At 35.6% G+C, this 26,207-nt stretch overlaps 1 protein-coding gene across 4 annotated transcripts in view; it reads left to right on the top strand.

The window, feature by feature from the left end:
- The window catches only part of PRR16 (proline rich 16), a 232,040-nt gene that overhangs the window by 102,055 nt on the left and 103,778 nt on the right, over positions 1-26,207 (top strand). Inside the window, exon 1 of one of the 4 annotated variants that reach the window (XR_013814540.1) lies at positions 4,906-4,957. The exons of the other annotated variants lie outside the window; for them this stretch is intronic. The gene's annotated coding sequence lies outside the window, so the exon portion shown is untranslated. Of the gene's footprint in view, positions 1-4,905; positions 4,958-26,207 lie in introns of those variants that run through there. 4 annotated transcript variants of the gene reach the window in all.

The following is a 26,207-nucleotide window of genomic DNA, read 5'->3' as shown; positions in this document are numbered from 1 at the left end:
TTGTCAGTTCTAGTTGAATAACTTCCCTTATACTACAAAGTAACTGGTTCAAAATTCAAGAGCCTCAGAGCATTCTGTTTCAAAGCTGTACTCTCCCTTTATTTAAACCGTGAATGTCTGATGTGTCAACATGAGTTTTTAGCTATAAACTATCGTTTATACTTTAGAACTAACAAAATTGTAATACATATTTATTATTGGATTTTATTCTTTTTACAAATATGCTATTTTGTGTCCTAAAATGCTAATAACTGCCATTCTTTTTATTGAATTACTCGGTGAAGTATGTATCTAATATTCTACAAAATCTTGGAGTCCTATTCAGTTTGAGTATTAGTGCAGATATTTGTTGAAATTGAGCCCTCAGGTGACATGATCATATTTTGATCCTGAAAACTCACATTTTTGTTTTACTGAAGAGATAGATTAGTTAAGAGGTCACTCTAACTCTACTATTTTCTGAAACAAATTTTTATTGGACAAACACGTGAGCATTGGGTGTACTTTGTGAAGATTATGGGAAAAACATCCAGTTAGCAGTTCAGCAAAAAATAAAAAGCATATACCGTAAGGCTATTGTTTACACATGAATTTATACATGAAGCTTGGATATATGCATCTTGCCCCAGTCTAAATAGAGTGAAGCAAACTTAGTAATTATGCATGAATTTTAAAACAAAGATCACATTTTGTTGTTTAAATGCTGGTGTCTTGAATACTCATGGAATGCATACTTTAGGTATTTTTTAAATGAGAAAGATTACATTTTATGGTCAGATTTTATAATTCAACTTAGCACATAAGTTGAAATTAGTTCAAAATTCAAAGCGTAAATTTCTTTTTTTCCTATTTTGTTTCTTTCTCTTAAATCTTGGAGTATAAATTTTAAATCTTAAATTGTCTTATGAAAGGTCAGACTTTGTATTTTTTCCAATAATTCTGTAAGCATATTGCTAAAATTCATGATTTAAATATCCCAAACATGTTTCCAAATAATTTACAGGCCCTAGCTGGTTTGGCTCAGTGGATAGGGCATTGGCCTGTGGACAGAAAGGTCCCGGATTTGATTCTGGCCACGGGCATGTACCTTGGTTGCAGGCTCCTCCCCACCCAGGCCCTGGTCTGGGTGCGTGAAGGAGGCAACCAATCTATGTGTTTCTCTCACATCAATGTTTCTCTCTGTCTTTCCTTCTCTCTTTCACTCTCCCTAAAAAAAAAAAAAAAAACTCAATGAAAAAATATCCTCAGGTGAGGATTAACAAGCAAACAAACAATTTATAGGAAAGCTAGTTAGATAATCTATTTTACCTTTCATTTGGAACAAAATAACTAAAGTATAATCCACAATTTGAGTGTTTGATTTCATTTATATGATTGCTTTATAGGTCCAGTCTATTATATAATTAAATCTAGTTTTTAAAATGTATTTATGTAGTAGGCTTTTCTGGGGTTCTTTGTGTACTCTGCATAATAATATGCTGATACTTGATAAATACTTTTCTTTAAAACCGTAAGACATCATTTAGGTTACAGTCACTGAAAATTACACTAACCCTACAATTTATTTCTTTATACCCTGACACCTGATTCATTTAAGAAATCTGGACTGAGTCCAATAGCCAGCCCTCTGCTGCTTAGCCTGAGAGCTGTGCTTTAATTAAGTTTTTTTTCTTTAGCCAATAAAGAAATCGCCTTTGATTCTCAGATAGTGGTGTTATAAAGATGAATAAGAGGTTATCACTTCCCTGAAGAAATGTTAAGTGCAGCCAGTTGGATACTGATTAGAATTTGAATGGAGCTTTCCTTAGCAAAGCCCTTTCACACACTTGGATTCAATTGATGAATATTTGTAACTTGTGGGGTTGTGGGTGTACATATGATTCCTAAGTAAATCTGATGGCTTAATATAGAGACATGTTTTTCTCTAGAACTAGATTGTGACCCTGTGCATGTGACATGTTTTACAGATGTATGTTGCTGATCACAAGGGAGACATGATAATGTAGCAAGCTCAGGGTAAAACCCAGGATTCCTGAAAAACCTATTCAAAATCTGTGCTTATATCAGGGGCGGTTTTTTTTTTTTTTTTTTTTTTCAACTCATAGTTGTCAGGACAAGCAAATGATCAGGGCAGGATTATCAAAACAGATTGTGGGCATTGATTAAATTCTGCAAAGGCCAAAATGTGAATGTGCGTTTGTCAAGAGTTCAGGTTTGGTACTCTCTCCTCTACGAGATTCAGGTCATCTTCTGTCTTTTCCCCATGGCTGCTCCCAAGTATCAAGTTTAGACATTTTCCTTCTGAAATGGGCAGGAATACTCGGGATACTTGAAACCCGGGTTAATGATTTACTTCAAACATTTCCCAGGTAATTTTCAAACCCTTTCCACTTTGGGTTTAGCCTCGCCTGAGACTGTGTGTGATGCACACGAGGGGAATGAAGGAAGGAGTTGTTCAGCTTGTCCTTGGCAGAAAAGTCCTGTTGCTGAATAAGATCACAAGTTTTGGCTGGAGTGGCTTGGTAATAGCTTTTTCCACTGTGCAAAGCCAGGCAATCTCTGCCAAACAGCAGAACAGAATCTATACTGTCAAATGGAAAAAGAAAAAAAAAAAAGTGGCGGCAATTACGAAGCTGGGGGGTTCTGGCAGCACACCTAGAATCTGGCATTTTCACTTCGCTGTGAGGAGGGAAGTATGGCCACCAACCAGAGCAGTGTGGCCTGCCGCTGTGCTGCCTGGAGACTGTGTGACACTGAGATGGAGGACAATGTATGGGCGCCGGGTTCAGAATTCTTTATTGTGGGTCTGGTGAGAATCTCTACCAGGGAAGGTTTTGACATGCATTGTTACTGCACTGCTCTTCAATTTAATAACAGGAATGAGAGCAAACACTTAAGTGCTTTAAAGAGGGTTAAATCTTTCCCATGTATTAGCTCATTTCATTCTCACTTTAGCCCTATGAAGTTAGTATGATTTTTTTTTACCTCCCTTTCAGAGATGAGGAAAGAGAGGCAATAGGGCAGTAAATACCTTGTCGTGTGTCACAAAGCCAGCACTCCTGCTCCTTTCTCAGTGTCTTGGCATGAAGAATAATATAGTAATGTTAACAGAAAAATCTATATTCTCTTTCTTAAATCCTTACGGCTCTTTTTTAATGGCTTTTTGGGCAAATATTTTTTTGTGGGGAGGAAAGACCAGAGGTGTGTATATTTCACCAGAAGTATTAATATAGATAACATAATTTTTACCATTCTTTTGCTTTTCCATTCTAACAGTATAACTTTATGAATCTCAGATTTTTGCCAGTATCGCTAAGAGTATTTAATGTGAAATGTGGTTGGGTAATTTGATTACTCACCTTATTTTTTGACTGTTCACTTTGTTAAGTGTTTGAACCATAAAATTTTTAATACTTAATAACAATTAAATAGTGCCTGCATAATGCTATTCATTTGGAACATTTTTAAAATCATGGTTTTGCATTCAGACTTTACAATTCATTATTAATGAAAATGCTTCCCATAATGCACATGTCTGTAATAAAAGCGTGGGCAGGGATTCGTGGTGTTTTATTCCCCAAAACTAGAAGAGCTCCTGGCATGTAATTGGTGCTCAGTGAGTAGTTGATGAATGAGCATTCATTATGACTGGATGCATAATGAAATTAAACACCTTGAGCTTATTTATATGTACAATTTTGCTTTTCCTCTACTAAATAGTCAAGGTTATTGTTGATGAAGAAAATCAGTAGCAGCATGGGAAGCAACGGGAGCCGAGGGAATTGCACCCTTCCTCAGCCCCTGCCCAGGCTGGCTCTTTTGGAGCTCCTTGAGGAAGGCGTCTTTCTCACTCATCTGGGTGTTCTTAGTACTGACAAAGCCAAGGGATACAACCGTGAGCGAATGGTTGTGCAAACTAAATGACTTAAGCTCCTGTCTTTTTATTCATACCTAGTTTAAACAAACCTCAGTCACTGCAGAGTTTGGGGAATATGTCACCAAAGGCTTAAGGCAAGAGCGAGGGATTACACATTTGGGGAGCAACCATCTAGCATCTCCGAATTGGATGCAGCCACCGCAAGGACCTTGGGCTCTGTGCTTCAACCTCCCAAGTCAGAGGCTCTGGACTCACTGCCCTCTGGTACTTAGAGTCCTGGCAGTATTACTACCAAGAGATCACGTAGGCGCTGCTGTAACCAGTTCTGCCACTCAGATAGGCTAGTCTTTGCTTCACAAGACCTAGGGTATGTTTTTCTGAGGTTGGCTCAGCCCATTAGCACCTCATACAATAAGCTTAGGTTCCCTCAGGCCAGGCATCCCTTTATTGATTTGAAGATACCTCTCTCATTTCAAGAGGCTATTCTACACCTCCACTTTACTGAGGGTGTTTCTATCTGTTTTTGTGACATGGTTGACTGCTCTTCCCTTCCGGACTATTGTCCCTAAAGCTGGTGTGCTCCTTTGTCTGTTAATGATCACTGGGCAGCAATACTGAAACAGTATTGATTAATGAGTAAGTGTTAATGTCAGGAAAGTTTCCAGTGAGTTGCTTTAGCATTCTTTTCTCAGAAAGAACAGGTTCTCAGTGAAATTCTTGAAGACTTGGTTGATTGACTGATCTGTACCACAGTTGTTAAGTTTTCACTCACAGTATGCAGTTCTTAACATGCATGTCCCCACGTACGTGGTTCATATATTAACTCCTATTCGTGTGTACATCTCCATCAGCCTAGCCTATTCCGTCATACTGACTAATGTTCCACCCCCATTCATAAGCTCCTGTACCTGTTTATTTCAGTGTGTTTTGGAAAGTCTAAAGTAAATATAGCATTTTTAAAAGTTCTCTAATTTTTTTAACAGAAGCTCCATAACCTACTCCCACCTCCCCACATGATGAAACAGGGACACAGTGCCACAGGCAGACAGTGCCAGCAGGACACCAGGAAATGCCAAGAAGGTCAGCCCCATCTTAACGTGATGTTTGCAGGAATGTGGACATCACACACCAGCATTTCTAAGAAACATGGAAGTCCAGTATATCATTTGTTATTCAAAATACATACACAATTTTCTATTAACAATTAGATCTCTTTGAGTATTAAAGTTATTAAATAATGACCACGAATAACATGATTAATAATCACACTATATAAATTGTGATCACCATATAACTTGTCATATTTTCAATCTGTCTTTTTCATAGAGGAAAATATGTATAATAACCTCATGAAATTCAGCAATGTTTTCTTTGTTTCTAAGACTCAAAAAATATTTTAAGAAACATATATGGTGTTTTTTCAAACGGTAGGATTTGACTTCCAAGGTGCCAGTATCAATTAATTCATGAATATATATGTTTTCTATGAATAAAATTAGTTTACATTTTGATAATTTATCTTTATTTATATTGACTATAAGAAACTAATAAATTTGGCCATTAAAAACGATAAAAATACATAAAATGTTTGTTTAAAGTTAAATATTGAGTTAATGATCAATTTTTCTTAAATACTGCTTTGTGGTACATAGAACTCATTCATAATTCAGGATAGTCTTGGCTACAACATATGTGACCATAAGAAGGATCATCACCTTTAACAGCTGGGAATTCCTAGTGAAGTGAAAACATGTACAGTCAAGGTCAACAGTGTTCTTTTGTTGCAATTTTCTATTTCCCACCATGAAAGGCTGCCAATAAGGGTTCACTGGTCCCAGTATTTTTCCATATAGGAAAGAATGTAGCTTTGTTTCTCATTAAGCCCTCATGCTTCTGGAGCTGTAATTTAATTTCAATGCTTCTATAGATATAAGACTCTAGAAATTATTTGTTTTAAACATGGATACTACATTTTCCACATCTAGATAAAATCTGGACAATACCATGATAAGTCAACTATTTAATCTGAAGAGTGAATTTATTATACCTAAAAAATTATGTTTGGATAATGTCAAATATTGGGATATAGTGACATGTTTACAAGTGCTATTTTTCTTTAATCAGTTGTATCCTTATGTCCTGCATTTGGGAATATTCTGTTTAAAATGAATTCCGCTAAATGGTATTATTCTTTGCAGTTGAGAACCTGTTGAATAAACTTTCAATATTAGCATACAGTGAATTCAATAATGTAATTAGTAAACTATTTCCAGTTAAGGGATTGTAGCAATTTTAATAGTTTGTTAGGAGCTATGAATTAAGTCTTCATTTTAATACGACCTAATTGTAACACAAGAAGGGAATGTTATTTGGAATTTAGCTACATTTATCTTCTATTTATTTATTTATTTACTTACTTATTGTCTAAAGTTTTACATTTGTCTCCTTTTTTCCCCGCTTGACCCCTGTCCCTCACCCCCCCAGCCATTCCCACCCGGGCAAGCCCCCACTGTCCCAGTGTCTGTGTCCATTGGTTATGCTAATATGCATGCATACAAGTCCTTTGGTTGCTCTCTAACCCCCGCTCCCCTGCCATTTGTCTCTGGATCTATTCTTATTCATCAAATTATGTTGATCATTATATCCCACATATGAGTGAGATCATGTGATATTTATCTTTCTCCGAGTGGCTCATTTTGCTTAGCATAATGCTCTCCAGTTCCATCCATGATTCTTAATAAAATTCTACTTTAACGGTAAGTAAAATAGAAGCTAGAGCATTATGTAAATGGAGAAAAATACTGAGAGGAAAGTAAGGATAAGTTGTTGACTAAGTCAGCATCAAGAGGTTAAAAAATATTTATATTGATAGACAAGGCCCATGAAGAAATACATAGAATTATTTTCTAAATTTCCTTTCTTTTTATATTGTGTGACTTGACCATGAAGCTATGATGTATCCAATATAAATTATGTGGTGAAGATCATGTAAGACCAGAAACTAAGATTTCTCAGATTCAAATTCTAGCTCTAATATTAATTTGCTTGATATTATTTTGCAAGTCACCTATTCGATCTGAGTTCCTAAGACCTTTAGCTGACTTAATTCCAGAGAATTCAGGACCTAGTTTCCATGTATTCTGTTTGATATGACTTTTATAGAAAAAGCAGAGCACTGTAGTCTCAGTATTTCCCCTGGAAAAAATCTTGATAGTCTACAAACAGACAGGGTCTTCCCTCCAGTGAAGTATTCTGCACCCTTCAGATTTCTGGTCTACTCATCAGACAGTGACTGAAACTCTCAAACTCATTTATAATTTTTCTAGAAAAAAATTTAGGTCTAATATTTAAATGTTTCAACTGAGTTTGGTTGATTTAAAAAGGTGAATTCACTGTTTAAATAGTAATTAAGTTAACAAGTAAAAATAGTATTAGATTTTCAATGTCTTTTTACAGTTATTATAGGAACTATAAATTTTGTTAAAATATAAGAAGTTTTTGCCACATGGAGCAAAAGAGAAAAATCTAACATTTAATTTTACTATTGAGTTTAACCGTATCGCTAGTTCCTAAGGACAGAAAAAATTCATAGGGCAATTGAATAGCAGTTTTCATTCAGAATGGTTTGTTATTATACTCGCATAATGATGAAAATTACAAATTGAAATGAAAAGGAGATAAGAACATTTGGGGGACTTAAGAATCTTAGCAACAGGAACATTTCTCCTAAGTGTCCAATTTAGAATATAATAAAGCAGTCCTTTGATGTCTTTATCATTTTGTCAAACTGAAAAAGGACAATTTGAACCAGTCTAGTAGATTACTTCATTCATTCACTCAACACCTGTTGACCATGCACTTTGTACTGGCACTCTGCTAGAAATAAGGAATGTAAAGATTAGTAAGACACAGCTCTGCCCCTAATATGTTCAGCATCTAATAGAAGATGAAGAAAATAAACAAGACTAGTTAGTTGGAGGTAAATCACACAGGATGCAAAATAATAAATTCAGTTTATGAAATCAGGATGAATAGTGACATAGAGAGAAGCTAAAATTAATGTGGCTCAGAAACTGAAATGTGTTGATTAATAGTCATCGAATTTTGAAGAAGGAATGTACAAGTTGGAAAGCCATGGCAAAGTCTGCTGTTTTAGTTAGTGAAATAACATGAAAATATGAGAAATATATATCAGAACTTTGCAAGATTATATAATTCCATAATAAAACAGTGACTGAAATTTATCTCAGATGTATTTGTCATAAAGCATAACGTCGGATATGATAACAGGGAAGACTTATGGAGCATAGCGACAGCAAGGCCAGCGGTTGCAATGGTGAAACAGGAAGATCAGCTTCACGGCTGGTTATGTTGCAATTCTACACAGATGTGTGCAGTGGTTAATAACCTGCAGGAAGGTGTGCTTATGAGATGGTCTTTCTCGATTTTGTTGTTCAGTCAAAACGTTGTACAAATTGTTTTGGAGAATTATTATTTACATCCAACCTCAATCAGCTAGCAAGTAGTTTTATGGTATAAGTCAATGAACAGACTATACTAGTAATGATGTAGATGAAAAATGCCAGAGAGCACTGCATTTTGGTTATTGTGAGAATGTTATCTGTCAAGGTGCATAGAACAGCTAAATTTACATTTTCCCTCTACCTCACTGGCCACCACTCCTTAGTGTTTTTTGCTTAATCCTCTTGATTTCTCAACCTATAAATGTTGCAGGGCCCACATACTCTCTCTCTCTCTCTCTCTCTCTCTCTCTCTCTCTCTCTCTCTCTCTCTCTCTCTTCTTTTCTCCCCATTCCTGCCTCATTCCCTTACCCACTCAGCCTCTCCACTTTCTCCACCCCATCCCCCATTCGTGCTGATCTTATCTAGTTTCATAGCTTTCCAAATGTATCTCTCCCTGAACCCAGTCATTGTCCCCATTGGATGTGTAATAAGCATCTCAAACTAATTATGTCAAAATTAAGAATATATACCCAGGCCCACAACTCTCTTTCTCATTTAGTTTCTTCAATGTCACTCCATCATCTAACCAGTTTCCTGGGCCAACTCTTGGTATCATTCTTGCTTCCTCCCTTTTACTCATCCCTCATGTTCAATCCTTCAAAAATTTTTGTCAAACCTGCCTCCAGAAGGTATCCTGAATCCTTTTTTTTTTTTTGCTGACTTGACTGCACCTGCTTTAGCTATCCTCATCATTTCATTAGACTGCGCTTACACAAATTCCTGAATAGATGCTGCTTCCTCCCTTGCCCCCCTGTAGTCCATTTCACTCAGAGCAGCAAAAACAGGATTTTTTGAAATATAAAAGGACCAGCATCATCACACATGGAAAACTTTTATGACTCCTCATTGCCCCTAGAGCTCCTTCAGTCTCCTTACCTTGGCTAGCTACCTTCTGATCAATCGCTGTAAACTCTTCTAACCCCAGAACTTATCTCCTATCAGTCTTGGGCCCCTGATTCACACTCTGCTTCTGGGCCTTTGCACTTAGTATGCACAGGGCTGGATCCTTCTATTATTAAGTCTCGGTTCATATCTACCTTTTCAGAAGTGCTTTTGCTCACACCTAGCCTGAGATTTAGTTGTCCGCATGTGTCTCTTTCACTCCCACTCACACACTTCATCTCTTGACGGACCACTGTCTCTCAGGGACTTATCTGTAGTTTTCTTCAGGGCACTTGCCACTTGGTGATACCTTGTTTAAGTTTTTGTTTTCTCCCTTCTTGATTGTGTTTCCTCCATGTCAAATAGAAGTTCCTTAAGGGTATGGGCCTCATCTCTCCTTTTCATTACCAAGCCCTCAACATCTAGAAAAGTAACAGCACAGTATGTATAGAGTGAAGGCAAAAGACTCTACAGATCAATTTGTCCTTCTTTTTCCATCTTCAGATACTCTAAGGAGGTTACCAAAGGATAAAGAAGCTACAGATATCTGAAGAAAGGTCTTACTCATTGCTTTGGTATTGTTTTGTGAGAACAGAGCATGAAAAGTGTACATTTTTTAGAAGTCAAAATTCCATATGTTAGCAACTGTTTGCAGGCTTTAAATCTAGTGCTTTTTTTTGCCTTGTTTCCTTTTTTGCTCTTTAAAAGGCTATATGTCAAAATAGAATTTGATTTGCAGAGCCTTAATGCTAACACTTTGAAAAGTTTGCAGCAGGGAGAAAACAATACAAAAATGTGCACTGTTCACTTACAAACACAACACATTTTATATCTTGGGGTTAGGGATCAATGTATGAATAATTCTTCCATGGAAAAATGAAGGATAATATGAAATAGTGCTTTGACTGCAGATATATTTTATTATTTTCAGCTGTTTACAGAATATACCACCATTTGAAAATGTGCTGTCACTGGAGTTATTTTAGGATAGAGAAGAAGAAAAAAGTTCCAATCATCACACTTCTTAGTAAAGAGAAAAACAGACATATATTAGTGGAGAAGTTTTATAATCGCAAAAGTATCAAGAGTTCACATAAACAAACTATGGTGAATAGATCATATCTACCATTCCTAGATTTTTCTTGGTAGTTTTAATAATTATCTACTTCCTAGTTTATTCCTGGGGATTCTGCATGTGTGCATGAGATGATTGCTGGCACATGCTGGGCAGTGCTGTGATTATTGGAATATGGATTCTGGATTTAGAATGTCTGAATTTGAAGCCCAGCTTTAAACCTCTTATTAAGTGTATACCCTGTGCACATTACTCTTCTTTTGCAAAATGACAATTAATAATAAATACTTGCCTTTAGGGGTTATTTTGAGCATTGAATGAAATAATCCATGTAGAACTCTTAATGTCTAGAGCATGATAAATGCCTAGTAATGTTAGTGAATATTACTTTAATATTATCTTTACACTTACCCATGTGATTATACCTTATTAACTGTCCTCTTTCCCATGACAGGCCTCAGAAATTGCATTAAAAGAAGGTTTCATCAGAAGATTAAGAGATAACTGCATTAATTTGTTATGGATTAGTTAGACCTCTAGAGCAGTGTTTTCCAATACAGGTAAATAGTTGTTATATAGGGGAAAAGCCAATTCTTATTCTGCTTCTTCTTCAACAGAAACATTGTTTAATATTTTGAGAAAAACTACATTAAAAAATTTTAGTCAGATGCCTATACATCAGGACTTTTCAGAGCCTTTAAAACATTAATGTAGAACTACATAAATTGTGCAATACTTTTCACAATTGGGATTTTTGTTTTCCACAGAGGATCTATTTTCTCAGTTCACAGGTAGTGAAGCAATGATTGTTAAGAAAGACAATGTTCTTATGTTCAGGTTAGGGATCCTTTCTTATGGTCAGATTAGGACATATGAAGAATCTTATCATAAACTTGAAAATCCTGGGCTTGTTTAGTGTTAAATTTATAGAAATTGGATGAGGACATTTAAGATGAAACTGAAAGTAGGGTATAATTTCACCTTCCTCATTTCGCTCATCTTTGAAAGAAGCTTATTCTTGTGGCTTAAAGTTAATCAAGTAGTACAATTAAAGAAAATTACTCTGTGTGCAGAACAAACTGATCATGCTTCTACTTTTCTTGCCTGGGAATAATTTCCTACTTCTGTCAGATGTTTCTTCTAGTAAAAGAGGTTGCAAAGCATAGAGGTGCAAACTAAACACTGGAGCTAGGTTGCCTGGTTTGGAAATCTGCTCTGTACTTACTAGCTGTGTGACACTGGCCAAATTACTCAACCTATCTGTGCCCCAGTTATCTCATCTGAAATTGGAGGTAATAAATAAATACTACTTGATAGGATTGTCATGAAGATTAAATGAGTTGTTACTTTTGGATAAGAACTATTCCTGGCATATAATATACAATGTCTATTTGTTAAATAAGTAAATTGAGCTGGAGAAGCTATGTCATTGCCTTTTCTCTTTATTTGCTATTACTTTTCTCCTGCTATGTGGCTAGTCTCAGGTTCAGAGGATGTAATAGCAAAAAGAATGAGTGTTCATTGGTTGACAGAAACCTAATTCTACTATTGTCTCTGGATGCAGTGGTGTTCTGTCTTGAAAGAAAGGGTTAGTAAAGATTCTTCCTCAGCCAGTGACTGTGGGATAAATGACCAGACAAGAAAATCGGTATTTCTGCCCCCCATATAAAGCCATCTGGTGTTTCTGCTTGATTGTGTATTGTATTAAGCAAGAATAAGCGATACATCTCTTAGTGGGAAAATAGACTCAGAAATCTTCTAACCTCTCTATTTTAACAGCACCACTAATCTCTTAAAAATTATTTCTACAGTGATTTGGTGTACTATTATAATAGTTAATATCATCTAACCCTCACTGAAAGTATATAAAGGATTGTCATTACCCCCAATCTATAGTGAAGAAAACCAAGGAAATTTGTGACTTGTCTAACTTAGAATTGGTTCTGGTTACTGGTAAACTGGTTTACAAACCCAAGGAACCCAGCTCTAGCATCTGTGCTCTTAACAATTCTACTTCCTACCTCTCTTCACCAGGAGACTTCAGAATAATAATAATGGAGCACCTGGAAAGTCTAAATTTATGGCTTGGTATCTCAGTGCCAATTTCCCCAAGTCTAACTAAGCACTGAAGACATACATATACATATACACATAGTCATACATATACATATATGTATGCATAATGCTACTCTAGACATTATAATCTATAATGCAGTATACACCCATATAACTGGATTGTAATTATAATTGGTCCAAAACAGCATCTTTCATAATAGTCAGAAAATAGAAACAATCCAAATGTCCATCAGATAATATTTAGATAAACAAAATGTGAAATTTCTATGTAATAGAATATTATTCAGCAATAACAAGTAACCAACTACTGACACATGCTATAACATGCATGAACCTCAAACATATTATGCTAAGTAAAAAAACACACATAAAAAAGACCACATGGTGTATGATTCCACTTATATGAAATGTTCAATAAAAGCAAATATACAGATCAAAAAAAGTAGATTATTGGTGACCTGGAACTAGGGGTTGTAATAGGGATTGACTGCAAATGAGCATGAAAGGTTTTAGTTTTTTTTTTTTTTTTTTTGTGGTGATGGAAATGTCCCAAACCTGGATTTTGGCAACAGTTGCACAAATCTGTAAATTTACTAAAATCATTTACTTAAACAGAATTGTGCACTTAAATGGGCAAATTTCATCATATGCAAATTTTACCTCAATAAATCTGTTAAAAAGCAAACAGACTGGATCATGGCCCAGAGATTTAGTATCCTGGACCATCGTTTAGTGATAAAAATAAAGCAAGCTAAAAATCAAATTCAAAAACGTATAATCCATATTAAATTTTATATTTTTCTGCCCTCTCTTCATAATTGGAATAACAGATAAAAAGTGGCCCTAACTGGTTTGGCTCGGTGAATAGAGCGTCGGCCCGCAGACCAAAAGGTCCTGGGTTTGATTCCGGTCAAGGGCACATACCTTGGTTGCAGGCACATCCCCAGTGGGGGTGTGTGCAGGAGGCAGCTGATCAATGTTTCTCTCTCATCCATGTTTCTAACTCTCTATCCCTCTCTCTTTCTCTCTGTAAAAAAACCAATAAAATATATAAATAAGTAAATAATAAATATTTTTTAAAAAAGATAAAAAGATACATTTATACCTAGCATAAAAAATAAATTGGCAATTAAATAGGCAGTTTTATTTATTTAAAATTTTGTACTGATATAATTTCACTTTGATATGGTAAGCTGAGCATCTGACTTTGGAAATACATTTATTTTCTGTACTTCATTTAAAGTTTGTCTCTAGATGAAGATGTTTAAATGGAATTTGTATCATGGTATTAGATTTATATATAGAAGAATATCTGCAAAGTGCAGTAAAACTCACTACATGTACCCTGGATATGTAATTAATATACCCCTTTATAATCAATAACCCAACTTCATTATGTTCTGTCCTTTAATTTTCCCTTATTTCTACTTTGGATGATATGTAGGGAATTCATTTATCACTTTCCCCATTTTACAGATTAGGTAATAGAGGCATACAAAGATTAAGCCAAATCATGTAATTTTTAAGTGGCTGAAGTGAGCTTACTACTCAGTTTTCCTGAATACTAGTCATACATAACCCATAAACCAATCTAATACTCTCTACTCGTTGAAATAATAGATAATTAATAAGTGCTGACTGTTTAAGTCTGTAGAGGCTTGATAGATATAGCTTGGTTCATAAGCAGTTTTGTTACTATCATAAGATTCTCTTAACATCATGTACTAAGTTGGAACTGCATGCAGTATGTGTTTAAAATGTGACTTGGTACCGATGCACTGTAGTAGTCTTTGTTGTGCATTAACAAGCCTCTTACATTGGACAGATGGAGAAAAGTATGATTCCATATACACCATACCTATTTAAAAATAATGTTCCTGAATGCATCATTTTTCATTTCTAGACTTCCAGGTTTGTAAAAAAAAAAAAATTAGGGAAGTATAATAGGCTATTTAACTGTTTGCTGGCTTGCCATACATCAAAAGAAGAGAGATACACTACTGCTTTCACAAAAAAGGGAATTGGCTCTGATGTACCTCCAAGTTATTCTTCTCTGGGAATATTCTGAATGGCACATTTCCTGATGCCTAAAAGCCTTAGACCCCAGTCCATTTCTTACGAACTCAACAACTTACTGTTAAAGCCAGATTTGTCAAAAGCTCACAGATCCATTCCCTCCCTTTTTTAGTACCTTTTCTTAAAGAAATAAAAGAACCATTTGCGTGTTTTTCTGTTTGTTTTGTTTGAAACAATATCTCATGACCTATTCTTAGTACAGTTACATTGCTAAATTACATATATTTCCTTTCTGTTGTCCTGGTTCAGCTGTGTATATTTCTTCTTTTAACAGCAACATGGATCCTATAATCATTTCTTCAACTTTCCTGTTATCTTGTGAGTTTATGTTCTTTACTCGTGAAGATGGATTGTTCCCTGGAAGGCTGAGCATCAAGCCTGGAAGTGTTTTTTTATGTGCAGTCGTCCTGTTTTCACTTCATGGTTTTTTTCCCATTCAGAAACGGATGCGCTGACAGCAAGGGAACAAAGTTGGGTATCTTTTTTCAGAAAGCAGTGTGCATGGGAACTATGTAAACATTTTTCTGGTTACATTTATTTTGTTTCTAAGACAGTCATTTTTTTGGATATAAGTGAGACTGAGTGGGGTAGACTTAATGTAAAGCACATGTATTGGCCAGTTTGCAGACACTTGTTAGAGCTCTCCACACATATGTTGCATAATGGATTCTGTTTCTGTTATGTGTTTTTGGCAGAGCCCACCACTGCACTTTTTAAAGTCTAGGAAACATGTAAGTTTATTGGAACTCTTTCTCCCCCTAGGCTGTAAAGGGGAAAGGATTTAAAATGTGGGCAAGAGAGATTAGATTTCTCTAGGATAAAGCAGATTTTATCTTTTGTTGTATGAAATTTCATCTCTGTCTTTCCCATCCAACAGTAAGCATCTTAAAGTCAGGAACCTCTGATTTTCATTGTTGAGTTCCCTCAACTTGTTTGAAATACAGGCTTTTGGTTTGTTTTGTTTTTTATGGAGACTACATTCAATTTTTAACATGCATGCTTGATTGCTACAAGTGCATATATCTAAAATGCTAATTTAACATGCATAAAAGTATTTCTGGATGTCTCTCGATCAATAAGAGGATCTTAGAATGTTTTAATTCTGCTCACTACCTTATTGTTCAATATTTTAGACTTGTCTTGGTTTATATGCCTAAAGTAGTCACTGTTATACTTATTGTATCATACTAGCAGTGCATATTTAGATTTACTGCTATACTTCCCAACTTATTTGCTCACCATTGCTTCACACTCCTTTCTGACTCAGTTTACATATTCCTAAAGTACATCCTTTATTTATTTGGCTACAAACAGGCAGTAGACGTCTCTTTGATTTTTCTTTGAAAAACATTTATCCTTTATTTTAGATAATGATTTACTGGGCATAGTATTTAAGGCAAACAGTTACATCCACTTATCCTTTTAATAACATTAACCCATTGACTTCTGGTTTCTACTGTAGCAATTGAGAAGTCGGAAATCAGCTGTCAGCCTAACTTTCATTCTTTCGCATTTAATCTGTCTTTCCTCTCTGTTTGCTTTCAAGGTCTTCTATATGCTTTGGTCATTGGCCATTTCATTATGATGACCTTGAATGTGGATTTTTAAAAATCACTCTCACATCTTATTTTTTCCCTTTTATAAGAGGATTCATGTTTTTCCATCAATTTCGACAAATTCTTAGCCATTCTTTCTTTTACTAACCTATTGCCATTTTCCTTAATTTCATTCTCTTTCTCTGACCCTTTCCACTGAGAGCTTTTATTAAATGTTGTTCCTTCTTATTCTATAATTTATATATCTTAACCACTTTTTAATATTTCAAAATCTTTATATTACTCTGTTCTATTTTCTCATCTGTTTTCTAGTTCACTGTTTTCCTCTTTAACTTCGTCTAATCTGATGTTTAACCTGCTTATAAGTTTATTTGCACTTATACACATTATCTTGCTCTATTTTTTTATGTATGCCATTAGGCACTTTAAAAATACTTATGTCACAGTTTAATCTATTTTTATTATCTTAAGTGCTTGGGTTTTTATTTGTATTGTTTATTCTTCATGCTAAGTCTCAATCATAGTAGCTTATTTCCTTATATATTTTGTCACTTTTTAATTATAAGGTCATCTAAATCTTTAAAATCTCTTAAGACCAAACTTGCCTCTACTTCTGCCAGGTACTATCACTAGCTCATTGCTAGACAGGCCTTTATGATTTCTATTCCTGGGGGTGCCACAATTTTCAGGTTCTATAAATTTCAATTCCAAACTCAGGCAAAGTTTTTAAAAAGTTACTGGGGGAAAGAATTTTATGTTTCCTGCATCCATAGTACAGAAAAGCGCCTGTGTCTTATAATATATACACTTCTTACCTACCCCTTCACAGAGCTTACAGCTCTTCCAGGATTCTGATGGATGCAGGTGCTACTACCTCATTGTCTATGGTCCACGGGAGTGTCAAATCCCAAACAATCACCTTCCTCCCCAGCACAAAGTTTGCCTTCGCACCATCTCATGGGCTTACATTTCTGTTTCTAGTACCTGGACAGTCCCTTTCCTGTTTTATTAAATCTAAAAATACATTTTAGAGAAGCCTCAGGTTTTCTATTCAGAAACAGAAGTGTCCCATATTACTTAGTTGCTTAGCTATATTTTCTATAAACATTGAGGACTTACCAACAGATAAACTGATTTTTAATGTTAGGAGTTGACTCTTATCATAAAGAAGCCAGTGACAATAGAATAAGCTGATAGTAAAGATTTATTTAAAACATTAAACTTCAGGAGGAATTTACTGGACTCAAAATAGAGGCAACCTCATCTTTATAGATCACCACAGTGAAATAAGAGCTGATATTTTAAAGTTGATTCTAGAGCATACCAAGAGTCTTGATTATATATGCACATACATAATATAGACCTTAAGTACTCATTTTCTACTGAGCTTGAAAAGAAAGAGATTGGAAGAGAAGTAATTTACCATTTAAGTATTGCTTTTCTCATAATATTTTTCTTAATAGATGAATCCACTTCCCCTATCTTTATGTTTTTCTATTTTTCTGCTTTCAGTTCACTCTCTCCCACACACTTTTAAAAAAGACCTCTCTTACAGAGAACTCTGATTTGACAGTACTGTTGTGGGTTTGCTCTTAAAATGCATGCAGAGTAACACATAAAGGTAAAGAAATATTAATACTGTAATAATATGCCATCCTCCTTCTTAGTGATTTTAGGTAGTTTCATTAGTTCTTGAATTCCTCCTTCAGTGTTGGCAGGCATCATACTAACCTTTAAAAAATACATATAGAAATGGTACCAAAGACATGTTATTTCACCAAGATCAGTCATGAAGTTATAATATTGTGACATTTTAAAACAACTATATGTAAAAGCTAAGCAGTTAATTTGATAATATTTAAGGATAATTTATAGGCTAGAAGAATTTCAATCATTGTCATCTATAATTTAATAACACTGTAAACTAGGCACATTTCTGAGATTTTCCATTTATTTATTCATTGAATTCTAACAAGTCTATGAAATTCTGTGATAATCCTATTCAAGGAAAGGCACTCTGAAAGGTCCTGGTTCTTCTCAAAGTTATGTAGGTAGGAGATAATGAAGCTGAGATTTACAACCAGGTTGTCTGCTGTCTGGTTTCACAGTTTAGCTGTGAAATGCTTTTCTACACTGTCTTACTTCGCACATACACATATACACACAGCAACACACACATACAGCCTATTATGTGCTAATTACCTTTAAATATCTCTACTTCTATATGTCTACATAGTTCTCTATTTATCTGGTTAGGAAGAAAAGGGGCAAACATTTTTATTATTCTGTTTATAAATCCTGACCCCAAAATAAAAAGTGACAAATTAGTGACAAATACTCCAATCCCAATGAAATATGTTATTTTAGAGAAATTGAGACACATGTTTCATAGACTTGAAGCCAAGATTTTTTCTATGCATCTAACTTTAAGGAATTCTGAAATCATTTTTGTTAGGGAAAAGCAACAGATTTTATTTCAAACTTCCGTATCTAGTGACATAACTCAGCATCTGTGTCTTACACAAACTCAGAACAAGCAAATGAATGACATTTATCATCAGCAAGTGACTTATTGTTTTGTGCTTAGCCATTTGACACATAATATTTATCTATTGACAAACTAGAGGCCCAGCGCACGAAATCCATGCACGGATATGGTCCCTAGGCCTGGCCTGCAATCAGGGCCATCTTCCCTGGCTGCCTGCAGCTGGCCCCGCCCCCACTGCCACCCACCCCCAGTTTCCTATTCGCCATGGGGCGATGGAGCCTGCCAGCCGGGGGGAGGGACAAAGAGTTCGGCCATTCCCACCCGCTCGCCGGCCCTGCCCCTGCCGCCAGTCACCCTCTGTGTGTGGGGCGACTGGCAGGGTGGGGGCCTTGGCCTGGCGCAGCCCATGTCCCCTGCCACCCACCCCCAGTTCCCCGTTTGCCATCGGGTGATGGGAGCTTGCCGACTGGGCAAAGGGACCGAGAGGTGGTCAGTGCACCCCATAGTGACTGGTTGAGCTGTCGTTCTGGTCGTTCCACCATTATGGTCAATTTGCATATCACCCTTTTATTATATAGGATATGAGATATTTAATTATTATTTTTGATGCAGTTAATCTATTTTTATCATTTTAATATTATTTTAGTCTGTTAGTTGTTACTGCTTTTTAACTCAAATTTTAGAAACAAATAAGATTATAAAAATGAAAATAACGTTTTAATGAATAGGAAGAACATTTTGCTTCCTTTTGTAATATATCAGTGTATATATTACATTCTGTTTTCTTCTGTAGTTTGACAGATTAAGCTCAGTGAAAAATTCTATAGAATTGCTTTCTATATGTTCAAAATCCAAAGACCCAAAATGATACTGGCTTTTCTGATTCCCTTACTTCTTCACCTTAAAATAGCCTTACTGTCATTTAAAATCAACTTTACTGACTTCAAATCAGTGACATATAAATATTGCAAGGATTTTTGCATTGATGGCATTAATGCAAACATATTTGATACCATATGGAAAGAGAAACGCAACACAGGCACACATAAAGGTTTTGTGAAGGCAGTTATTCTAGAGCTGCATAATAGCTTGGTAATTCACCAACAGCAGTTTAGAAGACAGTAGAATATTAGAAAAGACTGTGCTTCATTTATGCACTATCTAACTATGTACACATGGAGAGAGACCTGGAATTACATTTAGAATGGTTGCATGTGTCTGTGAATGGAGCACAAGGATGTGAGCCAAATGTAGAACATGAATTTTATTGCTATTTTCTTCAGAGGACAACATTTGGCCAACCCTTTCATCCTTATTGAAAAGTCATATAGTACTGTCAAATGACCTCACTACTCTCAAAACAAAGCAACCAAGACAAAGAAGAACAAAGCCCAAGTCTTCTCCTCTGGCCCTCTGAGTCTCACTAGCACTACCACTGTTGGGCTTTAACCTGAAGGTTGGGCTTGCTTATAGGTTGGGCAGTTTTCACTTTGCCATTCTGGAAATTGGCAGTCTATGAATTGGCTGTCAGTTGCTTGGCTGACTTCCTGCAGAAGCTAGAGGCAGTAAGTGAGATAAATATCCATTGCCTAAAAAAAAAAAAAAAGAGGCCATTGTAAGACCAATGCCCTGTCAACCAGAGGAACAGAGTAGAGGTAGAGATAGGGAAGGAGGAAAGAGGTAGTATCAAATAAGTAAACAAAGACAAATGGTGAGGGTGAAGCACTAAACCAAATTTCCACTTAGTGGAAAATTATGCTGATGCTGAGTACATTCTGACCTGTCTTCTCTACATGCAGAAATATTTATATATCCTCCTCACTTCATTCAACCATCAAATGTTTACTGAGAACTGTGTGTATCAGCTGGAGACTCAGCCATTGTACCCAAGGCTTACAATCCCTGGTCTGATGGAGCTAACCGATTAATGACTGCAACAAACAAAAGCCATAGTTATAATGCAGTTAGATAAGTGACAACAGAAATATGTGAGTACTATATAGTTTCTAAAAAATGCCTGGGGAAGGGAAGAAAATGTTTTCCCTTGTCCTTTTCTTTAACAATTTCTCCAGACTTTCTACGATAAAAGAGAACCCTATTTTCAGGGAATATTTTCATAGTTTCACACTGCCCTTTATCCCACCTGAAATGCGGAATAATCTTCAAGCAGTGTTCCTACAGGAGAACACCATCGATGACAATAGAGAGGAAGTTGAACACCATCCAGGCTTATCGACATCCATCCATCTGCTCTTGACTATGTAGGAACACCTGGGTTTTTCTTCTGTTCTTGTTGACTTTCATTCCTTCAAATGAAAACAGCAAATATAAGTAAATGTCCTTGTTGTCTCTGAAAAATGTGCCAGGGACAAATCATCCATATGCAGCTTCACTCTCCATCACTCAACCAAGGAGAGCATTAACTTGAATCCGTAGGCATTTTCAATCCTGAGCTCAAGGCTGACATCCTTTTTATATTGATTATATTTATCTGGTTGTCCCAGAACCTCAGACCCAGTATGTTAAATGATGAATACATCTGTTCTCTACTGTTCGTGGCTCCATCCTTCAACTCCATCCCTCTTTAGGTTTCCCTTATATTGTCCTGTACTCCAACCAGAAATGCTAATGCCTTCCTTATCCTTTCTTTCCGCCTCACCTTTCACATCTAATCAGTCACCAGTTCCTGCTTGTTCTACCTTCCAAAACCTCTCTACTCTTTATCCCTTCCTTTGTTCTTTAGTCCCTTCAGGTTGTTGTCATTTCTCACCTGGACAGTTGGAACAGCATCCTTGCTATTCAGTCTCAGCCCCATCAGCCACCAAATTATCCTTTTGATCTGCAAATCTGAACCTGTCATTTCCCTGTTAAAAATTCTTCAACAGTGGCCTATTTCCTATAACACTGTTTTTTAAACATGTGTGAGTTTTTTTGTCAACAGAATATTCTTTCAGTTATATTTTATGTAATATCTCAATTACATGGAGTTGATTAGATGTGAAGTTCAATGAATGGGATGGGTCATAAGAAAGCCCTGATCTCAGAGGCTCTTCCCAGTATTCCTCACTAAGTGACCTAAGGTACTTTAGTGTATCTCCAGAGCAGAACAGAATGCATCTTTAAAATCATCAATCTATAGAAAAAATTATAAGCTCCCTTGGGTTACCTACAAACCCTTAATTATCTACCTGTCTAGACTCATTTCCCACACTGTGCATCTTTACATGTAATTCTGCAACCACATTGAATTGTGGCTACTTCACAGACATGCTGAGCTCTAACATGACTCTCTGTCCCTAAACACTGGTTCCTCTGTCTAGATTGTGACCCTCTGACAGGAACTCCAAGAAACTGACTAGTCATCATCTGGCTCAGTGAAGTGTCATATGTTCTTTGTCACCCTCCCACATCTCACCTCTAGGCACACTAAACCTTTCCCTTTCTATGTGTTCCCACTGCATTTTACCTTCATCTCTGTAGCATATTGCTTTGTGACTCTTGCTTTCACATATGTTTCTCTAAAATATTGAGGTCAGTAACTAGGCTTTCATTGTTGATTTCTCAAGACCTAGCATAGTCTTTCCAGCCTCTAGTGGGTCATTAGTAAATATTTGTGACATGAATAAATACTGTAACTTGCTTCTTGAGTTATTATAACTAGAGTTAAATTAATTTAAAAAATAAACATACTATTAAAATAGAGCTATGTCCCTTCATTTTAAAACTGAATTGGAATTCAAATATAAGTTTGTTGGTAATAAAGTGGTTGAACACAATAAGAAATATATATATATATATATATATATATATATATATATATATATATATATATATATATATATGTAAAAACAAAATAAAACTTAAATTATCATTTTAAAACCAATTAGGATCCATACATTATATATGAAACTTTTTCTTTTGGCTTCTTTAGCTTATTAGTAGTAAATTCAAGGCATTTGAAGAGAGTCTGCCCAGTCTCCAGCTGGTCCAGAGTTTCTCTTCTCTATGTGATTTTATTGTGAACACAAGTCATTTAGACTTAATGGTGTTGGAAAATGGAAACATGGTTAAAAAAGATTCTTTGTTTTGGTCAAAATACTATAAATATTTAGTAAAGTGAGTTATAAAGTATACCTTTAGTGACTAATCTTTTTTAACATTAAAATTTATTTTAAATATTTTTATTGAGAACTTGATGAATATTACAGACTATGTCCCCAAAGTGTAGAGTGGACCAGTTACCCCTCACTGTAAGCTCAGAAGAGCCCTACCTCTTTTTTCAGATAGGGCTTCAGCAAACCTGTATGAAGTGGTGGTGGGTGGGGCGGTAGCCTTGGAGCTAAATCATTTTAGCTGAGGCCCTAGAAATCCTTGGTTAGAACTCAGAGACCTGGGCTTCAAAATTGGCATTCTATTATTAGCTACGTGAGTACTCAAGCCAATTATCTAACTTCTCTCATCTTCAATTTCTATTTTGGGGAATAGGAATGATAATAACTTCCTCCTAATTAGGACTCATTGAAATAATGTACTTAGTTCAAGTCCAGATACAGAGTAAGCATTCAATAAATGTTGGCTATTGTTTTTATTTGACTCCAATATATGGAATATCAATCCCTTGGAAAGTGCTGATATTTATAGCAGAGCTGATGAGGGAAAAAGTCAAAAGGAAATACCTAAGTATGTTAAGAACAAGAAGTTTGGAAAATGTCAAACATATTGTAATGAATGATGTTTAATTTTGTCCACATTTGTAATAAAGTGCCTGATGGGATTAAAGATATATTGGGTAGATAGCTGGGGCAGGTTAATGCATACAAGGAGTGCAGTGTTTTCCAGAACATTTAAGAGGTAGCCATTGCATTTACACCTGAGTCAACAGAAAATTGAATTACATATTTTCATTTACTGTTACCTCTTGTGTCAAAATATTTCATAAACTTTTGAGCTGAGAACTAGGCCTACCTCATTTTTTATGATGCATAGTCATATTCTTCATTTGACCTGGCATTTGGAAAGGCACTTTAGTTTCTGTATTTCTCAGATAGAACATTGTCATTGGAGGTATTTCATGTAGTAAAATGATGTTGCTGGTTTATATACTTCAGTTGGTTTATATTGTGAGTTCATAAACCATAGAGGAATTTAAATAACTTGAAATGAGACCTTTGATAGAAAGCCTTCTTATATAACTTTCATTTATAGTAAAGATTCATCTCAACCACCCCCTATTCATCTAAAGCTGGCTGTTGACTAAAACCAAGTATTTATCCCTGTGGCTCTCTTATGACTATGCCCGGCCAACATTTGCATGTCTCATCATCTCTGTAGCATGCTGGATATTTTCAACGTCTCCAACACCGGTACCTTTTCTGTTCTCTTTAAAATTGCAGATTACTTGGCTCTGTTTATAGCCTATTATGAAAACAAGACATAAATCCTTTTTTTTGCTGAAGGAAAGATTAATGGAATTGAATAAATACTTACAAATGAGAATTGAGATGACATTAAAACATAAGTAAAAGAAGAATGAATTAGCAATAGGAAGACCACGAGAAACTAACAACAGAATTGTAGGTATCAGAAGCAGGCATTGCATGTTGTTTTGCTCTGTTGTCAGGGAATGTGGGTTGAAGAAGTAGCATGTTGTAGTGAGAAAAAGACGACGATTCTTCTGGGTTTCTACATGGAGATCATATATTGGACCTGTGGAAAATGTCCTTTTGGGTAGGTTTCTAGGTAGTAGAGTACTTAAGATGCTGTACTTTGAGTAGCATAACTTGTTATTTACTACTACATATTATTTTATTTCAAAGAGTAGGGTACAAAAGAGGGGGGAAGGATAATTTTACAGTGGAGAAACCTGACAAATGCTACATGAAGCCAAGTTATGCAGCTTAAGATCAACAGTGATAGTCATATTGATAGTGAATCCCCTGTATGTGATATGGTAACAATGGCACTTTACCTCTGCGGTCTTTTTTCCCCAAAACACATCTCCTCAGTCTAACCATGAGGAAAATATCAGACAAATCCCAGTTAAGTGACATTCCACAAAATACCTGACTAGTAATCCTCAGAACTGTCAAAGTAAAAAATAAAATAAAATAAAATAAAATAAAATAAAATAAAATAAAATAAAATAAAATTATATATATATATATAATTATATATATTATATATATATATATATATATATATATATATATATATATATACACAAAAAAAAAAAAACAGGGCAAGTCTAACAACCAAGACAGCCTAAGGAGACACGATGCTTACATGTAATGTGGTGTCTTAGATGGGACCCTGCAACAGAAAAGAGACATTAGGGAAATTGACTCTGGAAATTTCAGGAAAATATAAGCTTTAGTGAACAATAATATATTAATATTGGTTCATTAATCATGACAAATGTGCAATACTAATTTAATATTCTAATAATAGGTAAAACTGAATGTGGGATATATAGTAATTCTCTTTACTATTTTTATAAAAATTCACTAAATCTAAAAATGTTTTTTAAAAAATTTTATTTAAGCCCTGGCCATTATGGCTCATTTGTTTAAGTGTAGACCCATGCATCAAAAGATTGCTGGTTCGATTCCCATCCGGACGTATGTCCAGATTGTGGGCTTGATCCCCAGTAGGGGACATGCAGGAGGCAGCCGATCAATGCTTCTTTATCACACTAGTGCTTCTCTCTCAAATCAATAAAAACATATTTTTAAATGTTATTTAAAATAAAACTGCAAATCTAACAATGTGGAAATACCCTATATCCTCATATTCAGCCAAAGGAGCTAGGTACAAGAGTGCATCTTGGATATGATTCCATTTTTATAAAATTCAAGAATAGGTAAAACTGAGTCATGCTATTGGAAAGTCAGGAAACCCCTCCCTTAAGGATACTTCCTAGAAGTTGTACCCAATACATACCTTCCATTGTCTCGGCCTACATTGTATATCACATCTACTAGGTACACCGGAGACTAGATAATGTAGACTTTGGGGGGAGGATGGCCATGTGCCCAGTTAACTTTCAGGTGTTCTTTACTGAGGTAGGAAGGAGAATTTGTTATGGGGAAATTCATAGACTTGTATAGGAGTTTAGGATGTGTCTAGACACTGGGGAAGGTCCCTGAAGAGTTTTAAGCCAAGGAAATTTTCACTTTAGAAAGGTCCGCCAGACATGAAGGATAAGGTGATGAGTGATTACAGTTGTCTGAGCAGTTAGGCACCCATGAGAAGCATCTGCCTGTGAGAAATATAACATGATATGGCCCTGTTTATGAGGGACTGGAGAGAGAGCATCATTACTGGTGACATTAAATCACTACGTTGATGTTGATTTTTTTATCTGCAGGATCCAATATTTGAAATATAATTGTTTGTAGGAGTATATTCACCATAAACCTAGGCCAACATCAAAGAGATGGTGATCTATGCTCTTGATACCCCTTCCTAAATCTTAGAGCATTTCTGTCCTATTTCTATAGTACCTTTGTTTCCCTAACAATGTATATTGTGATTTTTAAAAGCACATACACATGCTAAAACTTTAAATACAAAACGATATATTAAAAAGTATACATTTCTTTACATTGCAAGTATATTTTTCAGTGTATTCCAAAATCCCAGAACATTATCAAT

Source organism: Cnephaeus nilssonii, assembly GCF_951640355.1.
Source record: "Cnephaeus nilssonii genome assembly, chromosome: 2".
Taxonomy (NCBI): domain Eukaryota; kingdom Metazoa; phylum Chordata; class Mammalia; order Chiroptera; family Vespertilionidae; genus Cnephaeus; species Cnephaeus nilssonii.
The sequence above is the reverse complement of the archived record's forward strand: the minus strand, read 5'-3'. Positions and strand labels throughout refer to the sequence as shown.